The 21,250-nt window shown below is 36.6% G+C and overlaps 1 long non-coding RNA gene across 1 annotated transcript in view; it reads left to right on the top strand.

The window, feature by feature from the left end:
* Positions 1–21,169, top strand: part of LOC110349224 (uncharacterized) — a 253,451-nt gene extending 232,282 nt beyond the window's left edge. The window contains exons 3-4 of the long non-coding RNA XR_015443472.1: positions 11,702–11,824; positions 19,393–21,169. This is a non-coding gene — a long non-coding RNA (uncharacterized LOC110349224). The remainder of the gene's footprint in view (positions 1–11,701; positions 11,825–19,392) is intronic.
* Positions 21,170–21,250: the final 81 nt, after the last annotated feature.

Raw genomic sequence — 21,250 nt, 5'->3', positions numbered from 1 at the left:
CTTTTCTTGTATGCTTCCTGTCTTCCCAGCAGCCACCTCCCCATGCTTATATGAGCTACTAACATCTAGGCCACATCCGTCCTTTTCCTGGAAGCCTGGAGACTTCTGGGAATATACCCAGAGCCTGCCTTCCCTAGTAGCTCCTTGCTCTGATTCTCACTCATCAAAATTGAGGCAACTGTCCTTCAGAGAATAAAGCTACTCTGATAGACAATAACGTATAAAGGGGATTGGCTTAAAGTGACTGTTTATACAGAATATGTCTGTGTTTTTATTGTGATAAAAATCATAAAATGTACTATCTTAAGCATTTTCAGTTTGGTATGGTAAATGCATCTACCTAGTTATAAAGCACATCCCCAGAACTTGTTCATCTTGCAAAACTGAAACTGTATACTCATTAAGCAACAACTCCCCATTTCTTCTACAGGCCAACCCCTGATAACCACCATTCTACTTTTCATACCTATGGATCAACTACTTTAGATATCTTTTGTAAATGGAATATAGTATTATCCTTTGTGAGGGGCTTATTTTGCTTAGCATAATGTCCTCAAAGTTCATCCATGTCATAGCATATGAAAAGATTTCCTTTCTTTTTAAGGCAGCAGAGCATTCAATTGTATAAATAGAGTACCCTTTGTCTATTCATCTGTTGATGGACATTTGAGTTGCTTCTGCCTCTTGGATATTGTGAACAGTGCTGCAATAAATGTGAGTGTTAGGATACTATATTTCTTTAGATTCTGCTTTCAATTCTTTTGAATATATTCCTAGAAATGAGATTACTGTATTATATTGTAGTTCTATTTTAATTTTTTGTGGAACTTCCGTACTATTTTACATAGGAGTTGTACCATTTTACAATCCCACAAACAGTGCACAAGATTTAGAGCTTCTTTTCATCTCTGCTAACACTATTTTTTTTTTAGCACCTATTGTAATGGGTATGAGAATATGATTGCATTTCAACAGATTTTCATTCTTTATCTAAAGACAGGATGATAGTGTTGATTTTAAGCTCTGGCATAGATCAAAGGAAGATATTTTTGTTAGAAGGTCCTTGTTACATCCTTCAAATCACATCTACAGGCTTCAGCAGAATAAGATATCACCTTAGGGACAGTTGTTTGGGTCACCTGCTCCTGAGAGTTAGATTAAGATTACCTGCTCTACACCCGATGCTAGAATTGAGAAAAGTCAGATTCATAATACATGACAATGCAAATTTCTGGTGGGTTTATTTCTCAAGGCGACATATCTGGTTCCTGCTTATGTTACAGATTTATATTTTTCTCTCTTGACTATGTCATCATTGCTTTGTTGCTTGTGAATGAAGACATGGAGCTGACCTGCTTACCTGCTTTTCTTTTTATTTTTTGTACCAGGGATCGAACTCAAGACCTTGTGCTTGTGAGGCAGGTGTGGTGCCACTGAGCTAAATCCCCAGTCCTGAACTGCTTTTCTTGACCTTATAGAAATAGCCGATTATTCTCAACCTTTGCAGGTACAGCAGGTTTCATTGCATTTTTAAGGAGGAGATTGCTATCCAGAAAGACAAGCTAGGTAGCACTGAATATTAGCACTTCACTTTCGAAAGTTCTTTGGACCATGTTGCCTCAGAGAAATAGTTTCCCTTACTGACAGGCCACCCTATAGGACATTAACCATTTTGTCTGTTTATTTCCCTTCCTTTTCTATCTTTTCTCCACAGCCACTTCTTACTCCTACTTTGCAAAGGTCCGGTGCTGTGTTAGCTGGATCCATGTGGGACTGATGGGTTCTTGTCCCCAGGTCATGCTTCGTTTCTTCTCCAAGGATTACAGATTTTTCTCCTTCATAGGAGAGACACAAGAACTCAAAAGAATGGGCCAAAGCTTCTCTCCAGATAATGTAGTATAATGGTTTCCTGAAGCTGGAGCCTTCGCTCAGTTTCCTAAACTCAGTTCTTCTTCCATACTTTACAGTTCCTAAAACTGCCAGGTTTTCCTCTCTTTATTATGCCTAAAATAATCCAACCCCACTGTTAGCCCACGTTTGCAAGTCCAAATCTCAAAATGTTCACTTAAATAAAATATTCATTATTGGTTCACAAATTTAAAGACCAACACAGATTTTAGGGATTCCCTTTAGCAGGCTTACCCAATTTCCTTGGGAAGGTAATGATTGGAAAGAATACTCATTTTTCTTCTGATGCCCAAGAAATCTCTCCTTTAGTGTTACTGACAATGATTCTGACTATGTGTTTTCAGGAAGGCTTCTTGGGGGGCAGTTGAGCCTTGAAAAAAATAAAGGATTTTGATAAAATTTCTTCTTTTTCCCATGCAGTTAAAGTCAAAGCTAGGAAGGAACATGGTTAGGAGTGTCTTCTAAACCTGTTTCACTATTTACTTTAAGGACTCTGCACTACCCACAAAAGACAGACTTCCAGAGTCTCCATGATGTTAGTTTTTAAAAACTTGAGCAAGTGTTTTGTGCCTTATTTCCATACTCTGACTGCTGTTTGTGGAGGCTTAAAGGGATATTAACCCCTGTAGCTCTCAGCTGTAATAATATCCTCCTAGATCTATCTACATTGAGACCCTTGCTCCCTCCCCAGCAGATCTGGCCTGAATAACAAAAGCTGTCATAGAAATCACATTTTATTATTTCCTCTTACTATATATGGTAGGCTAGAAGTGGTATCATGAAACTAATCTTGTAATCCTTTTCTTCCTAATAGGAGAACAGTGGAATTCTGTGGGCTGAAAAAATGTGGGCAGCTGGGAGTTGAACTTTAAGCACCACATGGTAGACACCAACCCTCTCATCTAGTCTTCCTTGGCCCTGCAGTGTGATAATGATGTAGTCAGAAGTGGGGATTTTGAAGCAGCCAGACTGCAGAGATCATGCAGAGGAGGAGAACATGGCATGAAGAAAGTAAAAGTAAAAAGAAATAGTATGCCATCAAATTTGAGAGCTGGAAAAAATATTTCCAAATATTGTATAAGTTCCCAGAAGTTAGTTTAGCTATCTTAATCTACGTCAAAGAAATTGCAAAGCATTCTACTTATCCTGGAGTAACAGATAGCTTGTAGTTTCTGGAGTGCACCCTGCTCCACCTGCCAATCTTGATTCCTTTCTGAAACAAATTCTCTATCTGAATCTCTCCTACTCTCCCACTCTGCCATATTCTCCTTTGATGTCTTGTATTGGTCTTTTAGATTTCAGCACAGATGTCATTTTCACTGGGAATTTTTCTCAGACCCCTGGAGACTGGTTGCCAGTCTAGGTTATAGTACTTGTCACTGATTATGATAACTGGCTCTGTCCTTAATTGATCCTTTCTGTCACGTCAAGATTGGGAAGTCTGTTTGTTGATTAGTGTACCCTCATTACCTCATACTATATTTATAATATAGAACACAGCTGACAAATATTTGAAGAAATAGATGAGTGAACTAGTCGAAAATAACTATTTTTGCCTTTCTTAGCTCAAAACCAAATTGTTTATTGGTCAAAATCCTCTATAGAACAGGTTTTAAATGGAAAATCTAATTTGGGTTTTCTTCAGTTAGAAAAGGTTAATTGTGACTATGGATAAATGTTTTATTAAGGACTGATTTTTTTGAAAAGGCAGCCAAATAAAGCTTGAGCATTCAGTGGGAGAGAAATTAACTAGAGAATGTTTTTCCTCTAACGTCCAATTTGGTTATCTTGAATATCAATTTCTTTCATATCTTTGATTATTAGATTATAGAATCCTAGATTATCATCAAAACTCAAAGGAACAAAAGCTTTGCTATTAAGAAATTAGTCAAAGTGACATATAAGTGTATGTCTGAATGAAAAATGTATAGATACATGTTTTTGAATGTAGACCTCATTGTTTTAATGATACATAATGTCTGTAAGACTTGGCAATATAGAATCACTTTGGGTTGATTACTTTTCTTTTATTTAATGTTCGACACTGTTTTTGTCACTTTCTTTTCATGGGGGCAAAATACTCAAAACCCATGATTTAAAGTAGGAGAGATTTACTTTGGCTCACAGCTTTTAGAGGATTCAGTCCATAGCTGGTTGGCTCCAAGGCGGAAAGGGCATGGATGGAAGCACCTAGGCTGAGGAAAACTTCACCTCATGACAGCCAAGAAGCAGAGAGTGAAAGGAGAAGCCAAGGAGGAATATAGACCCTTCCAGGTAACACCTCTGAACAGCAAGGCAGCTACCATGCAGCCATGGTCCAATCACCTTCCAAAAGCTCCACCTCTGAACACAGGAGGCTCTTGAGTAGTGGTATAGATCCAAACCATAATGGAAATTAACTCAGAAACAGATCTGAGTATTATTCTTTCAGTACTCTTCTCACTATTTTTAAGTGCTCATTCTTTGGTGAGTGTTTCATTTTGGCATCATTGACACTGAAACATGGACTTTATCTTATGAAAATACCACATGAAAATAACAGGAGAAAATTAACAGTGAGAATAACAAGAGTAAATTATTGAATGTTGAGACCTAATTTAATTTTTTTAAAAAATTCTTTTATTGGTACATTTTAGGTATACAATGCGTTTACATTAATCATTGGGTGCTTGTACCTGTACATGATGTATCTCGGTTTTCATTTTTTCCCCCATTACCTGTGCATCCTTCACCCCTCCACTCTTTCCTATTTGCATAGATTTCATTTCCATTTTTTTTCTTTTCTCATAATTTTTTCTTTTCCTACTTCCTTTCCCCTTTCCCTCCCACCACCCCTATGCCTTTGGACCTTTTACTATTTCAAATCATCAATTATTCATTTTAATCATTTTAAACCTTAATTACACTTTAAGTTTCTCACACTAGAAACTATTCGGTATTTACATATGTGTGTCCTATTTATTTCACTTAAGAGTATGGCCTCAATATGCATCCATTTAGCTATAAATATCTCTAGTTTCTCTTTATGGCTGAGTAGTACTCCATTTTATAAAAAAACCCACATCTTCTTTATCCAGTTTCCAGTTGATGGGCATTTGGGCTGTTTCCAAGCTTTAGCTATTACAAACTGTGCCGCTATAAATATGGGTGCACATATATCGCTGTGGTATGATTCTTTTAATTCTTTTGGGAAAATACCCAGCAGAGGAATAGTTGGGTCAAATGAGACCTCTAGTCCTAGTTCTTTGAGGTATCTCCATACTGATTTCCACAGTGGTTGCACCAGTCTGCACTCCTACCAACAATGGAGAAGGGTTCCTTTCTCCCCACACCCCCGCCAGCATTTGTTATTGGTTGATTTCTTGATAGCAGCCATTTTTTCTGGGGTGAGGTGGAATCTCAGCGTTGTTTTCATCTGCATCTCTCGAATGACCAGTGATGTTAAACATTTTTCATACATTTGCTTGCTGCTTTTACTTCTTTGTCTGAGAAATGTCTGTTCATTTCAGATGCCCATTTTTGAATTGGGTCTTTGAATTTGGGGGGTCTGATTTTTTTCAGTTCTTTATATATTCTAGATAGTAGTCCTTTGTCTGAGGTACAGCTGCTAAAATTTTTTTCCCATAATGTAGGTTGTCTGTTAGCTCTGTTGGTGGTTTCTTTTGCAGTGCAGAAGCTTTTTAATAAGATGAGATCCCCATTGCTGATTCTTTCTGCTACTTCCCGTGATGCTGAGGTTTTGTTTATGAAGTCTTTTCCTATGCCAATGTCTTCAAGAGTTCTACCTAACTTATCTTCCAGCAAGTTTAGTGTTTCTGTCTTAATATTCAGATCTTTAATCCACTTTGATCTTATTTTAGTGGATGGTGATAGGAATGGGTCTAGTTTCAATCTTTGGCAGGTTGAAATCCACTTTTTTCAACACCATTTATTAAATAGGCTATCTTTCCTCCAATGATGGTGGTTGGCTCCTTTGTCAAAGATGAGGTGGCTGAGTATGTCTGAAGTTGTTTCTGCATCTTCTAATCTATTCCACTGATCCTTGGGTCTGTTTCTTTGCCAGTACCATGCTGTTTTTTATCACAGTAGCTTTGTAGTATAGTTTCAAGTTGGGGATTGTGATACCACCAGCTATGTCTCTGTTGCCTAGAATTGCTTTTGTTTTTCTAGGTCTCTTCCGGTTCCAAATGAATTTTTGGGTTCTTTTCTCTAGTTCTGTGAAGTATATTGTTGGAATTTCAATCAGCATTGCATTAAATCCATATAATAGTTTTGGAAGTATGGCCATTTTCACTATATTTGTTCTTCCTACCCAAGAACAAGGGATGTCTTTCCATTTTCTTATATCCTCCTTGATCTCCTTTTTCAGAGTGCTGTAGTTTTCAGTGTAGAAGTCTTTTGCTTCCTTTATGAGGTTAATTCCCAGATATTTCATTTTTTTGGATGCTATTGTAAAAGGAATTGTTTCTCGAATTTCTCTTTCAGTGAGTCTGCTATTTGTGTATAAGAAGGGTATTGTTTTTTGAGTGTTGACCTTATACCAGCTACTCTACTGAATCTGTCAATTAAGTCTAGAAGTCTTTTGGCAGAGTTTTTTGGGTCTTCTATGTAAAGCATCATATCATCAGCAAATAATGACAGCTTAACTTCTTCCTTTCCTATATTTATTCCTTTTATTTCTTTCTCTTTTCTAATGGCTGTGGCTAATGTTTCCAGAACTATATTGAGCAGGAGTGGTGATAGTGGGCATCCTTGTCTTGTTCCTGATTTTAGCATGAAAGTTTTCAGTTTTTGACCATTTAGTATGACATTGGCTGTTCGTTTTTCATAGATAGCCTTAATTAGGTTGAGATAAAGACCTTCTATTCCAATTTTCTGTAGTGTTTTTATCATGAATGGGTGTTGGATTTTGTCAAATGCCTTTTCTGCATCTATTGAGATGATCATATGGTTTTTGTCCTTGACTCTATTAATATAGTGTATTACATTTATTGATTTATGAATGTTGAACCATCCTTGCATCCCTGGGATAAATCCAACTTGGTCAGGGTGTATGATCTTCTTGATGACTCTCTGTATTCTGTTTGCCAATATCTTGTTGAGGATTTTTGCATCTATGTTCATTAGTGAGATTGGCCTGTAGTTTTCTTTTTGGCTTGGGTCTTTCCCTGGTTTTGGAATCAAAGTAACACTTGCTTCCTGGAATAAATTTGGAAGCCTTGCTTCCTTTTCAATTTCCTTGATGAATTTGAAGAGTAATGGCCATAGTACTTCTTTAAATGTCTTGCAGAATTCAGCAGTGTAGCCATCAGGACCTGGGCTTTTCTTTGTTGGTGAATTTTTTTATTACATTTTCAATTTCAGTCACTGTAATTGGGGTGTTTAGAATTTCTATATCTTCTTCATTTAACTTTGGCAATTTGTATGTATCTAGGAATCTGTCCATTTCTTCTGTGTTTTCCATTTTATTAGAGTACAGGTTCTCAAAGTAGGTATTGATGATCCTCTGGATTTCTGCTGGGTCTCTTGTGACTTCACCTTTTTCATTCTTAATTGCATGGATTTGAGCCTTTTCTTTCCTTTTTTTTTGATAAAGTTGGCTAAAGGTTTATTGATTTTATTTACTTTTTCGAAAACCCAACTCTTTGATTCATTAAATTTTTTGTATCATTCTCTTAGTCTCCATTGCATTGATTTCTGCTCAGATCTTTATAATTTCCCCTCTTGTAAAAGCTTTGGGTTTGTTATGCTTTTCTTTTTCTAGGAGCTTACAGTTCTGCATTAGGTTATTTATCTGAGTTCTCTCTGTTTTCCTAATATGAGCATTCACTGCTATGAATTTCCTATGTAGAACTGTTTTCATTGTGTCCCATAGATTCCTGTATGTTGTACTGGCATTGTCATTTACTTGTAAAAACTGTCTAATTTCTTCTTTAATTTCCTCTGTGACTCATTGGTTGTTCAGGAGGATGTTAATCAATTTCCATGTGTTTGTGGGAGTTTTGTGGTTTCTTATGTTATTGACCTCCAATTTTATTACACTATTGTCTGATAATATACAAGGGGTAACTTCAATTCTTTTACATTTACTTAGACATGTCCTATGAGCTAGCATGTGATCTATTTTGGAGAATGACCCGTGTGCAGCTGAAAAGAATGTGTATTCTGATTTTGTGGGGGTGGAACACTCTGTAAACATCTATTAAGTCAATTTTTTCAATAGCTTGGTTCAGTTCTAGAATTTTGTTGTTAATTTTTTTCTAGATGATCTGTCTATTTGTGATATTGGGGTATTGAAGTCCCCCACTACAATTGTATTAGTGCTTATTTGATTTTTCATGTCCATTAATATTTTTTTTGTATAATTGGGGGCATTCATATTTGGTGCATGTATATTGAGGACTGTCATCTCTTCCTCTTGGATTGTTCCCTTCACAAGGATGTAGTGACCATCTTTGTTTCTCTTAATTAGTTTTGGTTTGAAATCTACTTTGTCTGCAAATAAGATTTTACTCCTTTTTTTTTACATTCCTGTAACATGGAGAACTGTTTTCCATCCTTTTACTTTCAGTCTATGAATATCTTTTTGAGTTAGGTGTGTTTCTTGTATACAGTATATTGCTGGATTTTGCTTCTTAATCCATTCTGTCAGTCTATTTCTTTTGATTGGTGAATTGAGGTCATTAACATTGAGAATTATAATTGATAGATATTGACTCATCCTTGTCATGATGTTTTGCTGTTGTTGACTCTTTTATTTCTTATTTTTCCCCTTTTCTCTTTAGTTTCTTTCCTTGCCTGGTGGCTTCCTTCTGTTGGGCCTCATGGAGTTGTGATCTTCATTGTCTTTTTCTAGGATATTGCTTAGAATTATTTGGAGTGCTGGTTTGGTGTTCATGAAATTTCTCAGGTGCTCTTTGTCATGGAAGTATCTAATTTCCCCATTGATTTTGAAAGATAATTTTGCAGGATACAACAGTCTAGGTTGGAAGTTATTTTCTTTTAGGGCTTGAAATACTTCACTCCAGGCTCTCCTTGAGTTGAGGGTGTGTGTTGAGAAGTCTGCCATCATTCTGATGGGCTTTCCTTTGTAGGTGATTTGTTTCTTTTCTCTAATTGCCTGTAGGATTTTGTTCTTCTGTTGGTTTTCTGGGATCTTGACTATTATATGTCTAGGTGTAGATTTTTTTGATCATGGCTAGTTGGAGTTCTATATGCCTCATTTATCTGTATGTCCAATTCTCTACCTCTGTCTGGGAGTTTTCTAATTACTTCTGTGAACAGTTTTTTGTGTCAATTGTACTTTCTCCTGTTTTTTCGTGGACTCCTATCAGTCTTATGTTATTCTTTTTTATATCATCTAGCAGCTGCTGGATTGATTTCTCATGGTCCCTTACTATTTTGAAGAGATCGTTGTTTTCATGGTCCTTTACCGTGATCCTGTCTTCTATATCTGATATTCTATCTTCAAATTCCCTTAATCTGCTGTGCATACTTTCAATGGAGTTTTTAATCTCCTGAATATCTGTTTGAATTGGTTTCATGGATTCCATTTCTTTCTTATGTTGAGCGATCATGGTTTCCATTTCTTTCCTATGCTGGGCATTCATGGCTTCCAGCATGTTTCTGAGCTCATCTGTTTTTTTTAAAATCTGTTTCTGTCCTAGAGCCTCTAATCATGTCTTTCACTCTGCTCACCATCTCTGTAGTTATCTGGGAAATTATTTCTGCTTTGAATTTTTCTAGAGCCTCATTCATCTGCTTTGTTACTTCCTGTGCTATCAATTCAGGGTGTCCAGGTGGTCGATTATCAGACTTTTCCACTTTGTTTCCCCCAGAATTTGCCTTTTTTGGGGTAGAAGTCTAAGTTTGGGGCTTGCTGAAATGTCTTCTCCTTTTTGTTTTTGGTACTGTCCTTGGTTTATTTCCTGGGTTGATACTTCGAAACTGCTTATTGTAAGTATCTTTTTTGCTTGCAACTAGAACCATTATGGAATTATTGCTTCCCAGAGGTGTCTTCCAGATATAGCTGGTCTTTAGGTTTTGAGTCTCTAATGGCTCTGAGGCTGTCTCATTTTCATTATACCAGGAAAGACTACTGATTAGATCAATCACAACACCTTAGCTCAAGTGATACAATCAGCAGCACAATAGCATCAAGTACCTCTTAGAAAATGACAATTTGTGGTAATTATTAATCTATCACCTTTAACTGTGTGAATTAAATCAAAATCAAGGACCAACCCAACATATATTTATAGTGAATAAACTCTTCAGTGTAGCAACTTTACCCTTTGGGATTGCGAGTTAGAAGACTTTGGAGAGGGAGGGATAGGTAGGTAGAAGGATAGGGGAAGGTTATCAGTGAGGCCAGAAGGCACAGGCAAGAGAGGGCAAAAGAAGAAAAGAAAGATAAAGAAGAAATATGAATTAGGGGCAGAACAGGAACACAAAGGGAGATGAAGAACAATGTGGGACAGAAAGGGAGTGAGGCAGAGAGAGAGAAAGGAAAGAGAAAAGAAAGAAAAGAGAGGAAAAATAAAAAATTTTAAAAGAGTAGCAAAGAAAAAAAAATTAAAAATAAGAGCAAAAAAATAGTGGTAATTTTGAAAATAACAAATAAAAAATAAAAATGAAAGGACTCCTTCAGGGTATGTCTCTGCTGTCACAATAGAAAATGTGGGCAGCAGTGTGCAGTTATAAGTCAATGAGTCTCAGTAAGCCAGTCACAGACCCGTGAGATTCAGGCAGATTTCTGGCTGCAAGTCTCAAATTGAGCTCCCTGATCTCCTGCAGGGTTGAAGTCTGCAAAGTTCTACTACAGGTTCCAGCTCCCTTTCCCCTGAAGATAGTCCAGGTTCTGATGGGTGGGGATGATCCCTCCAACTTACCAAGTATGGTGGTCTGGTGTGCCTTTATTGCAGAGATTCTCTTCACTTTTCCAGTGGGCTTCAGTTTTCATCAGGGAGCCTGAGAGAGGCCCTCTCTCTGTTGTTCACTTCTACAGCTCAGGACAATGGCCTTTATGCCCCCCTGTACCTCTAGCATGGATCCAAGTAGCTGTACAGCCAAGAGGCCAGTTGGGGGGTGCTGTTGTTGCAGGTGTCCATGTGGACAAGCTGGAGGCTGGTGGGCGTGCCCGGGGGTCCTCACCGGTTTGGCCTCTGGGTTGCAAGTGGGCTGAGCGAGCCCTAATTTAATTTTTATTGATAAATTTTAGTTTTGAACACTGTTCAAGTATCTCAAAAGGGTCATTTGAATTTAAACACACCATAGCATTAGCTTGATATTTTACTCATCTAGAACACATTTTCCTCTTTGATGTTTGTCAAAAGTATCAGAATATATTATTTCACTTCACAAAAACATGATTTCTGAGACATCTACAAAAGTTTTCCTTTTGATGAAAAGCTTCAAAATAAGATTGCAGTTAAATATAGTCTCTCAAATATATATTCTCTGATTATATGAACCAGGATTAGAAAATGAAACTCTCATATACTCCAGAATTATCTGTGAGAAACGAGAGTCAATTATATTTTTTAATTCTTCCATCACGCGAAGGTATTTAATTTTAAAAAGTGAGTGAAAGGTAATCTTGACACATCAGAAGCTCATATAATAATGAAAAGCTTAGTTTTCTTGAAACTCAGAATATAGATTTTGAGTGAGTTCTAAGCTTGCACATGCTACCTTCCAATCCTCGCTGATACACTTTATTAGAAAGATACTCAATTTCATTCTTTATTTTACAAATTTTATCAGTGTCTATTAACTTCCTTTTATGTGCCAGGACCTGTGACATGTGCTGAGAGGGGTCAGCAAGGCTGCTGCGGCACATGCCACTCTGCTGCCTATGTATATAATTCTCCACCTACCTGGAAGGAGACTGCCTCTTGGGAAACACTGCACTGAGGTAAATTATAGAATTACTCCTCATTTATAGTGTGGCAACCTGTTTTGAAACTTAAATGCAATAATATGTGTAAAGTGTTTAGAACAGTTAACGACATAATAAGAGCTCAATAAATGTAAGCTAAAATATGTGTTAAAAAAATCATAGGACTCTGTAGTTGTAGGAAACCTTAGAGTTTATCTAGCAATCCAACTTTTTTTTACTGTTGAGGAATCTGTTTCTCATTGAGGATAGGTAGGTTACAGTTTGTTCTTTGTAAGAGGAACAATGGAATTTTAATTTCTACCTTACCTGAAATTTCACTATAGTAACTGCAGGAGAAGTTGGGGGCGGGGCGGTGTAGGATAAGCATCATAGTTTCAGGCTCGTGCCAAATACTGAATAATATGTATTGCAACAATATTGAACAAAATCATTACCTGAAGGAAAAAATTCCAGCAGTATAAGAAATTTCCAAAGCCTGATGACCCAGAGCCGAATGTTTTTATTCTATTTGAGCATAGCATGATTTCTGAAAGATTTCACCCTGGCCGATGGTTTATGTATGGCGTGCTTTGCTTGGGTTGAGTCCATGGAAAACAGGCTTCACAAAAACAGCTCTACCATTGTTTTTTGATCAGGTGGGATTTCCTACCTACTCACCAGACATTGGCCACAAGGCATGTTCACTCCGGCAGTAGTTTTCAAGATCACCATAGGCATCCTCTTGGTTATAGAGATTTGAGAAGCAGAGAAAATGTTTTCCTTATTTTCAAACCAACATTATTAGCCCCAGAAAATATTAAAGAACAGTGAAAACCTATCCAATGCTTTCCTGTGCACAACATCCAGGCAGAACTTGAGTAGTATTATATAAGCACATAAATCTTTAGTGTCCAATGAACCGCACAAGTTTTTAACCCACTCTTCAGGAAATAAGGCAGCAATAGCCTGCTGAAAGTGAAAAAGGAAAGCCAAGTATGGTGTACTTGTCTGCAATCTTGGCTACTGGGGAGGCTGAGGTAGGAGGATTACAAGTTCAAGGCCAGTCTAGGTAACTAGTGAATTAGTGAGACCCTGTCTCAAAATTAAAAAGGACTGGTTATATAGCTTAGTGCTTCCTGGGTTCATGTCTCAGTACAAAACAGGGGAAGGGGAGGGGCAAGAAAGTGGAAAGAGAAAAAAATGCTTCCTTTCTGAAAGCAAATGCAAATAAAGGAACTTTCGATGTCCTGTGGGATGTTTTTGAAATCCTCCTTAGATACTGCATAAGATGACACACATTTCTTTTAATGCTTCACATGCAGATGTAATGGAAAGAGCAAAACTACCAGCTAAACAAGCTATGATCTTAAAGGAGAAAGTTTCCTACAATGGAAGAGAAAATGAGAGAGGGGACAGGGAAAGCGTGTCAGAATTAAGGTCAATATTAATTGAGTGAGGTTCCATTTGACTCATGGTGATATTCCCCTTTTCGAGAGAGGGGAACCTCTCTTCTACAATTGCAGACCTGGTTAATCCTTTGCTTTTTAAAATGCAATAATACTATGGTGTAGCGCAGTGAATCTCAGCAGGTAGTAATAGGAGCTGGCTTTGCCCCACGGAGGACATTTAACAATGTCTGGAGACATTTTTAGTTGTCATGGGGGGAGGGGTACAGTAGTATTGCTTCTATTGGAAGCTAGTAGGTGGAGCCTAAGGATACTGCTAATCAGCCTACACTACACAATACAACCCCTAGCAACAAAAAACTATCTGGTCCAAAGTGTCAAAATGTTAATAGTGCCAAAGTTGAAAAACTGTAGGGACTAAGGGCCTAGTTTATGGAGCCATATCTAGTGTGTTTCAATTCGTAACTAATGATGTTTAGCAAACTACTTAACCTCTTGCTCCTCTATTCCCCATCTGTGAAGGGAAATAATAATGATACTTTCCTTATAGGATTTTATTAGGATTAAACAGTTAATATATAGAAAGTCCTGAGAACTGCCCTCAATGCATGGTTAACATTATGTGAGTATTAATTGTTATTTTTGTGCAAAACAACACAAGATACATATGTATATATCAGCAGAAAAATCTCTCTGCATCAGTATATGTTAAAATTTTTTATTAGTACATATTTGCAGTGCATAATGATTGCATTCCATGTGGGAGTCGCTACATGTACATAACACACCTTAACTTTTTAAACTTACTGTTCTCTTTCCCCTTGCACAAGTATGTTTTTTAGGGGACTTGACTAAAAACCATCTTGAGTAGAATTCATCAGTTAGAATAATTTGATATGATCTATAAGATGTTAGAATCCACGTAATAGTGAGCTGTGTAACATTTTGGTTACTCTGCACTAGTTTCTTACTGCCGTTATTGTGCTAAGCTGTTGAAAGGGAAGAAAAGACAGTGTACAGTCCTGGTACATCATCTATGCTTGGTGGTATTTGAGATTAGTTAGTAATTGTGTTTGCAAGATTCTTTGAATATCAAAGATGTGTGAATTCCGTCTGTGGATACAGAGCTGTGAGATGAGAGTAAAGGAAAAACAAAAGGAAACATTTGAAAATTATCTACTCATTTTGTAGGGCTATTGCTACCCATAAGAAGTGGAGGTACTTGACCTTTAAGATAACAAATTTGAAACTCGAAAAGGTCAGAGTCTGATGAAAGACTCTGAAAATGAAAGGTGGTGATATTTGTGGACAGAACCAATAAATTATCATATGATTTATTCTCCTATTAATTGTAGAGTTGAAGATACCAAAAAGGGAACATTTAAATACATATTACAAATTATAGGTGTTCAGCAGAGAAAAGAAGTCTGATTTGGCTGAACTGACCTGGATTCAATACTATTGCCAGAATTATATTTAATCTAATGATTTTAATTTTAAGATTTTGAAGTCTGAAAATATCTCTATGAAGCTCAGTTAAGTAGTCTTTGACCTTGAAGCTCTTATTTTATGCTCTGGATAATTTCAGCATCCTGGGGACCACTTTGGTTTTTCTCTGTCCTAGATTCTCTCAGAATGAAAGTTTTAATTAAGATGTTGAGTATTAGGGGCTGTAATTCCACAGGCCTTAAGAGACCAACTTTGAAGTCATAGCTCTAGGTCACCCTCTGATAAGTGCCCATCTATTCTAAATATTTGCAGACCTAGCAGAAGATATTTACATTATAATTGAATTCCTCCCAGCTTCCTCTCTTGGAACATTATACACTTTCTTTTAAGCTCAAATGGCTGTAGGCCATCAGTTTCTGTTATAATCTCATTAGGAAAATGAAAGAGATCACAGAAAAACAGCTAAGAATAATAACTACCCTTTCTGAATACCCAACATACAATCAGACATCGTGCAAGATATTTTAGGCACTTAAAATAACCTGTTGTCTTTTAGACAATAAAACCAAGAGTCAAAGAAATCAGGTAACTTGCTGGAAATCACACAACTAAGTTTGGGACCAAGTTTCTACTTGGGTCCAGGTCTGTCTCTCCATGAAGCCTTCTCTCTTTACCTAGCTGTTTATTGAGCCACTAGTACATCCAGTTCTGAAGCGCTACTATCATCCACGGAGGCTCTGACTGAAGAGGGAAGTTAAGGTGGGCCATATCTAGTGCTAGGAGTATGTTCATTTGGAAATAACTAAAAATTTCTGTCCTTTTATGATATTTTAAATATATAAGGATCCTAAGTTTTGCAAATTATCACTGCTGCCTTTTCATTATTTCATTAACCATTATGCAGAGACCACCAACTGGATGCAAAAAACATCTATTAGTCACAGAGAAAAATGTTTTGATAAACACCTTGCAGGACCTATCCCCCAAATAAACCCAGGATTTCCTATTTCTTCCCATCTGCTAGACCACCATGCTGTTTACATCACCATCATTCTCATCTGGAGGATGGTGACAACTTTCTTCTTACTAGTCTCAAGCTCTTATTGAATGTTCTCATAGCAGCTCAGTCAATTCCTTAAAAAGCTAAATTTGATTATGTTTCTCTTTGCTGAACACTTTCCAGTAGCTCCATATTTCATTTAGAATAAAATCCAACCAACTTTGCATTACCTTAAAGTTTCCATATTCATCTCCCCATTTTCCAAGCTGTACTCCATCCCAGGATGTTTGCACCTGACATGTTCTGTGATGCCAGAAATGTTATCTCCATAGCTCTTTGCTAGTGATGGAGATCAGCACTTGTCATTCCTAAATATGCATCTATGACAAATGTTTTATTTTGAGCTCAAGGTAAGTAAAAAGTAGCAAATAAAAGAAAAGTTCTCTCTACCTCCTTCTCCTTTTTACTGGAGACAACTCTAGACTCTTTTTGGTCCAGAGATAACCATGCACAGAAGGCTGAAAACAAACCTTGCTCTATATACAGATAGTTGAGGATTTAGGATGGTTCACCTAAATCACCTCCTGACTTTTTGACTTTACAATGCAGTACATATCCAGTAGAAGCCATACTTTAAATTTGGAATTTCAATCTTTTGCTGAGCTAAGGGTATGTTGTTAAGGGCAAGCTACAGCTTCCAGTCAGGCCCAAGATCAAGAGGGTAAACAACCAGTACTTTGCACTGTTTGGCAGGTTAGGGATATTAAATGCACTTTTGACTTACAGTATTTTCAATTTACACTATGTTTATAGGGACGTAACCCCATCTTAGGTTGAGGAGCATCTGTAGTTAACATTATTACTCTTGGAAACCTGAAACACTTCTTTGCTCTATTGTTTCCCAATAAGTTTCTTATTCTTTGTTAACAATGCTATATAAGCTAAGTTCCAAGCCAACTCTTAGAATACTGGTACTGAGTACTCCTATGTGTTACATGCATGGCACACATGTAAAAAATTTGTTTATTTTTCTCACTAGTCTTTTGTAACAGAGGCCCCAATCAAGAACCTGGAAGGGTAGAGGAAGATTTTTTTTTCTTCTTTAACATCTGATATTTGAAATGTCAGTAATGCAGGGGTGATGTTCCTCCTGGCTATCCTAAATAAAAGTATCACAACCCATCCACCAGCCACATGCTAGATGCATATTTTCTTCATGACCCCTTCTTTTGTTTGAAAGATTTTAACACCATTCACATTTTCCCCTGTACATATGTATTTATCATTAATTTCCATCCTCTAAGAAATTAAAGATTTGTCTTTATTACTGTGGTATCCTCAGAGTTTTGAAACAGTGCCTGGTTAATAGCAACCAATTAAGAAATATTCATTAATACCAAAACGAATCCTGAGTTGGGAGTTATGAGATCTGTATTTAATCCTGGCTCCACTGCTGGTTTGTAGAGTCATGATAGGCAAGTCAGCCTTCTTGGCTCTCAGTTTGATGCTTCATCTATAAATTCAAAGAAATGATCTCTATAACTGAGCTGTAGTCTTACAACACTGATTCTGATAGCACCCAGGTTCATGCTATAAGCCCTAGAACAGAATTTCTTGATTCTTCTTTCTGTAGCTTCTAAAGGAGATATTCTAATATTAGTAAGTGAGAAATGTTGCAAGACTTTTTGCAACTTAGCAAAAGGACAGTTTGCTCAAAGTTGTTAACAGTGAACTTTTGGGGCTACATGGTGAATTTTATGTGTAGAAAAAAAGCCATTCAATGCATGGGTTCACCTTGATCTCAGAAACCTATATTCAGTTTAGTAAAAGTATAAATACAAAAGTTCTGTTATTTAAAAATTCAATATGAAAATCTTATTGTATATTAAAAATCTAATGAATTTGAACAACTACTTTCATGGCTGTTGAATAATACTTGTCACCATTTACATATTAGTAATTGAAATATCAGTAAATATTTTAACTAAGTTTATGCATTTTATAGATCTGAAAATGTCTAAAAAGGCATTAACTGTCAAAACCTTTATATATTTAATACTTATAAGAAGTACATTCATAACTGCAATAAAACTAAAATCTGTTTAAAATCCTAGTGCTGTACGTAACATTAATATGATTTTAATTTAGATTTATAAATCTGTTTTTTAAACACATTTTAAATTGGAATAAATAATTATATTATGATAATAAGATTATTAAACATTAGAAGCACAAAAATTTTCAAATATACTCAGCTTTCTTCATACAATAATATATTTTGTTTTGATATAAAATTTTAAATATTCCCAAGGTGAAAATATACACATTAGTGCTAAGAGAATGATTAAATCATGCCCGGCTACCACTTTAAGCCCCAAGTGTGTGTGTCTATGTGTGTGTTCGTTTAAGCTAAATTCCAGGGGCACTCAGTAGCACTGAACAAAATGTTAGATTGCAAGGGCCATAAATTTGCATTTGATCAGCAAAGTTGCATTCCACAGACAGCTTTTGCAAGGCTTTAGTTATCTCAATGTCAGCTCAACACCAGACATTTTGACTGATTAAAATAATGAATAATAGCAAAATATTTTGAAATAGTAGCTTACTAGCATAATAAATGATAGAAGTATGCTCATATGTGTAGAATTAGTAATATTAAAGGCACATAGTTTGGGTACAATATTTGAGACAGTGTCTACGGTGAGTGAAGAGCATACAAATCTTCTTATCCCTTCTCTGTTGTCTGCATGTGTGGCAGAATTTGGTTTTAGTCCTCATAATAACCCAGTGGTGAGGTTGTGGGTGAATAACTGACTGCTACTGTTTTCTACCAAAAGGATCCTATGAATGGAGTACTACTCAGCTATAAAAAACAAAGAAACTAGAGTCATTTATAGCTAAATGGATGGATATTGAGGCCATACTCTTAAGTGAAATAAATAAGACACTCGTGTAAATACCAAATAGTTTCTCTAGTGTAAGAAACTGAGAGTGTAAATAAGGACTAAAAGGATTAATAACTAATAATTGATACTTTGAAATAGGAAAAGGTCCAAGGGGGTAGGAGTGATGGGAGGAGATGGGGAAAGGAAAGAATGGAAAGGAAAAATTATGAGAAAAGAAAAAAAAATGGAAATGAAGTCTATGTAAATAGGGAAGGGTGGAGGGGGTGAAGGGTACACAGGTAATGGGGAAAAAATAAGAACCAAGATACATCATGTACCGGTACAAGCACCCAATGATAAATGGAAATGTATTGTATACTTAAAATGTACCAATAAAAGAATTTAAGCCAAAAAAAAAAAAAAGGATCCCATGATTGTTCTTGTTTGTTTTTTGGTACCAGGGATTGAACTCGGGTCCTTGCACTTGTGTAGCAAGTGGCAAAACCACTGAGCTAAATCCCCAGCCCCCCATGATTGTTCTTAACCAATTTGATTTCAGCTAGTTGGAAATATCTTTCCACGTACTTTTGCTATTAACTTAAGGTTGAATAATTACAAGAGATTTTTACTGGAAATACTGATGGAACTCTATTATAAATGCCAGGTCAATAAATTCATAACTGCAGGGGAGGTGGTGATTTCATACTCAGGATCTTTAATTTTCTACTTGGCAATCTACAACCCTTATATTGTTGGATTAGATGTTTCACTTCCGTGGCTCTAAATATATATCTGCATTTTCCATTGAATTTTAGGGACCATTGAACTTGATGAAATCTCATGTTTTATATTTTATGTTCTTAGAATCACATGACTATACGGTTGTTAAAACGATACTGGACTAGCGAAGCTCCCCCGCTGCCATCCCAGGCTCCTAGGGCCAAGAACGTGAGCGGGTCCCAACACCTGTAAGGAAGCTCCCTGCCTCCATCTCAGGCTCCTAGGGCAGTGAAGCTCAGCAGGTTCCAGCACCCGGAAGGAAGCTCCCCTGCTGCCATCCCAAACTCCTAGGGCACAGAAGGTGAGCTGCGTGGGTGCCAGAGCACACCCCCCCCCACCCCTGGAAATGAGAAGACACATAAACAAGCCTCAAAAACAGACTTCCAGATCACCTACAGCAACCCCAAAGGGAAACGAGATGGAACACTCTGATGCTCAACCACCTGGACTCTCTGAACTGGCAACAAAAGAGGATCTGGGAAAAATGAAATCAGAAATAATTACTCAGATTACAGCAGAGATTTTGCTCATGGTGCAAGACATGATTAATAAATCTAGAGAGGACATAGATAAAAAAATAGAGGCTCTGAGGAACATGATGGAATCCCAACATAAGAAACAAAATGGAATCCATAAAATCCCTCACCCCACTGCACTCTCCCCCTCACCACTATCTCTTCCTCAGTTCTTGAATCAAGTTTATATTCTATAAAATGCTAATGTTAAATAATCTTTCAAAACTCAGTGGACCATATATGTGTGGTTCTATTTCTAGATTCTGTTTTATTCACATGATCTATATATCTTTCCTTACACCAACACTGCCTTGATTACTGTAGCTTTAGAAGAAGTCTTAAAATTGAGTGCTAAGTGTCTTACAATACTGTTTTTGTTTTTGTTTTTGGCTTTTCTGGGTCCTTTGTACTCCTACATAACTTTAAAATTTCAATATCCAATTCTTCATTTATAGCAAGTATACACAGAACTGAATTTTTATATATACCTTGTGTTTTCTAATCCTGCTAAATTCAAGTACAAGTTCTAGGGGCTCCTAGAGATTTCTTAGTATTTTCTCTGTAGATGATCATTTCATCTACATATAAAGATTTTGCTTCTGCCTTGTCAATCCTATCCTAGTTGTGTCATTTTATTGCCAGACTATTTTGGTTTAGACCTATGTTTCAAAGTCTAATGGACAGATGAAGAGTAGGCATATATGCCCTTGTTCCCCACTTTAGGGAGAAAGCATTGTATCGTCTCCATTCATAGAAGAAGTTTTTGTTGGAAGTATGGAGTACATGTCTTTGATCTGTTGAGAAGGTTCTGTTCTACTTCTAGTCTCCTGATAGCTTTTACCATGAACAGCTGTAGAATTTAGTCCAATACTCTTTCTCTAGCTAGTGACAGGATCATATGGCTTTCTCCTTTCCTCCATTAAAATGATTACTTTGGGGGGTGGATCTTCCAATGCTGAACCAACACTGCCATCCCTATAACAAAACCACTTTCTACATACTGCCAGATCTGACTTCTAAGAGTTTGTTGTGTTAAACAAATTTCTATGTTCATACTTTTTTCTTTTATTATCTTTATCCAGTTTTAGGATTAGCACAATGTTGATTTCCTAAAATGAGGGGAAAAGTGTTCCTTCTTTTCTCTGCTTTAAATGTGTGATATAATTTATCAGTTAAAATGTTTATGAGCCTGTTGTTGTCATATAGGTAAGTTTTCAAGCTAGGAATATACTTTCTTTAATAGGTGATATTCAAATTTTATATTTCCTCCAGAGTTAGTTTCATTAATTTGTCTTCCAAGGTACTTCTTAGAAGTTGTCAAATTTATTTCAAAAAAGATTTTTGTAATGTGCTTTCTATATCCTTTTAAATTCTGTAAAATCTGTGGTAATGTCTCCTAGATCTTAATATTGTAATTTAAAAAATGT

The sequence above is a fragment of the Heterocephalus glaber genome, unplaced genomic scaffold (assembly GCF_053883595.1).
Source record: "Heterocephalus glaber isolate CG9 unplaced genomic scaffold, H.glaber_assembly_v1.0 deba00001571, whole genome shotgun sequence".
Classification (NCBI taxonomy): Eukaryota; Metazoa; Chordata; class Mammalia; order Rodentia; family Bathyergidae; genus Heterocephalus; species Heterocephalus glaber.
This window is presented reverse-complemented; position numbering and strand designations above follow the sequence as displayed.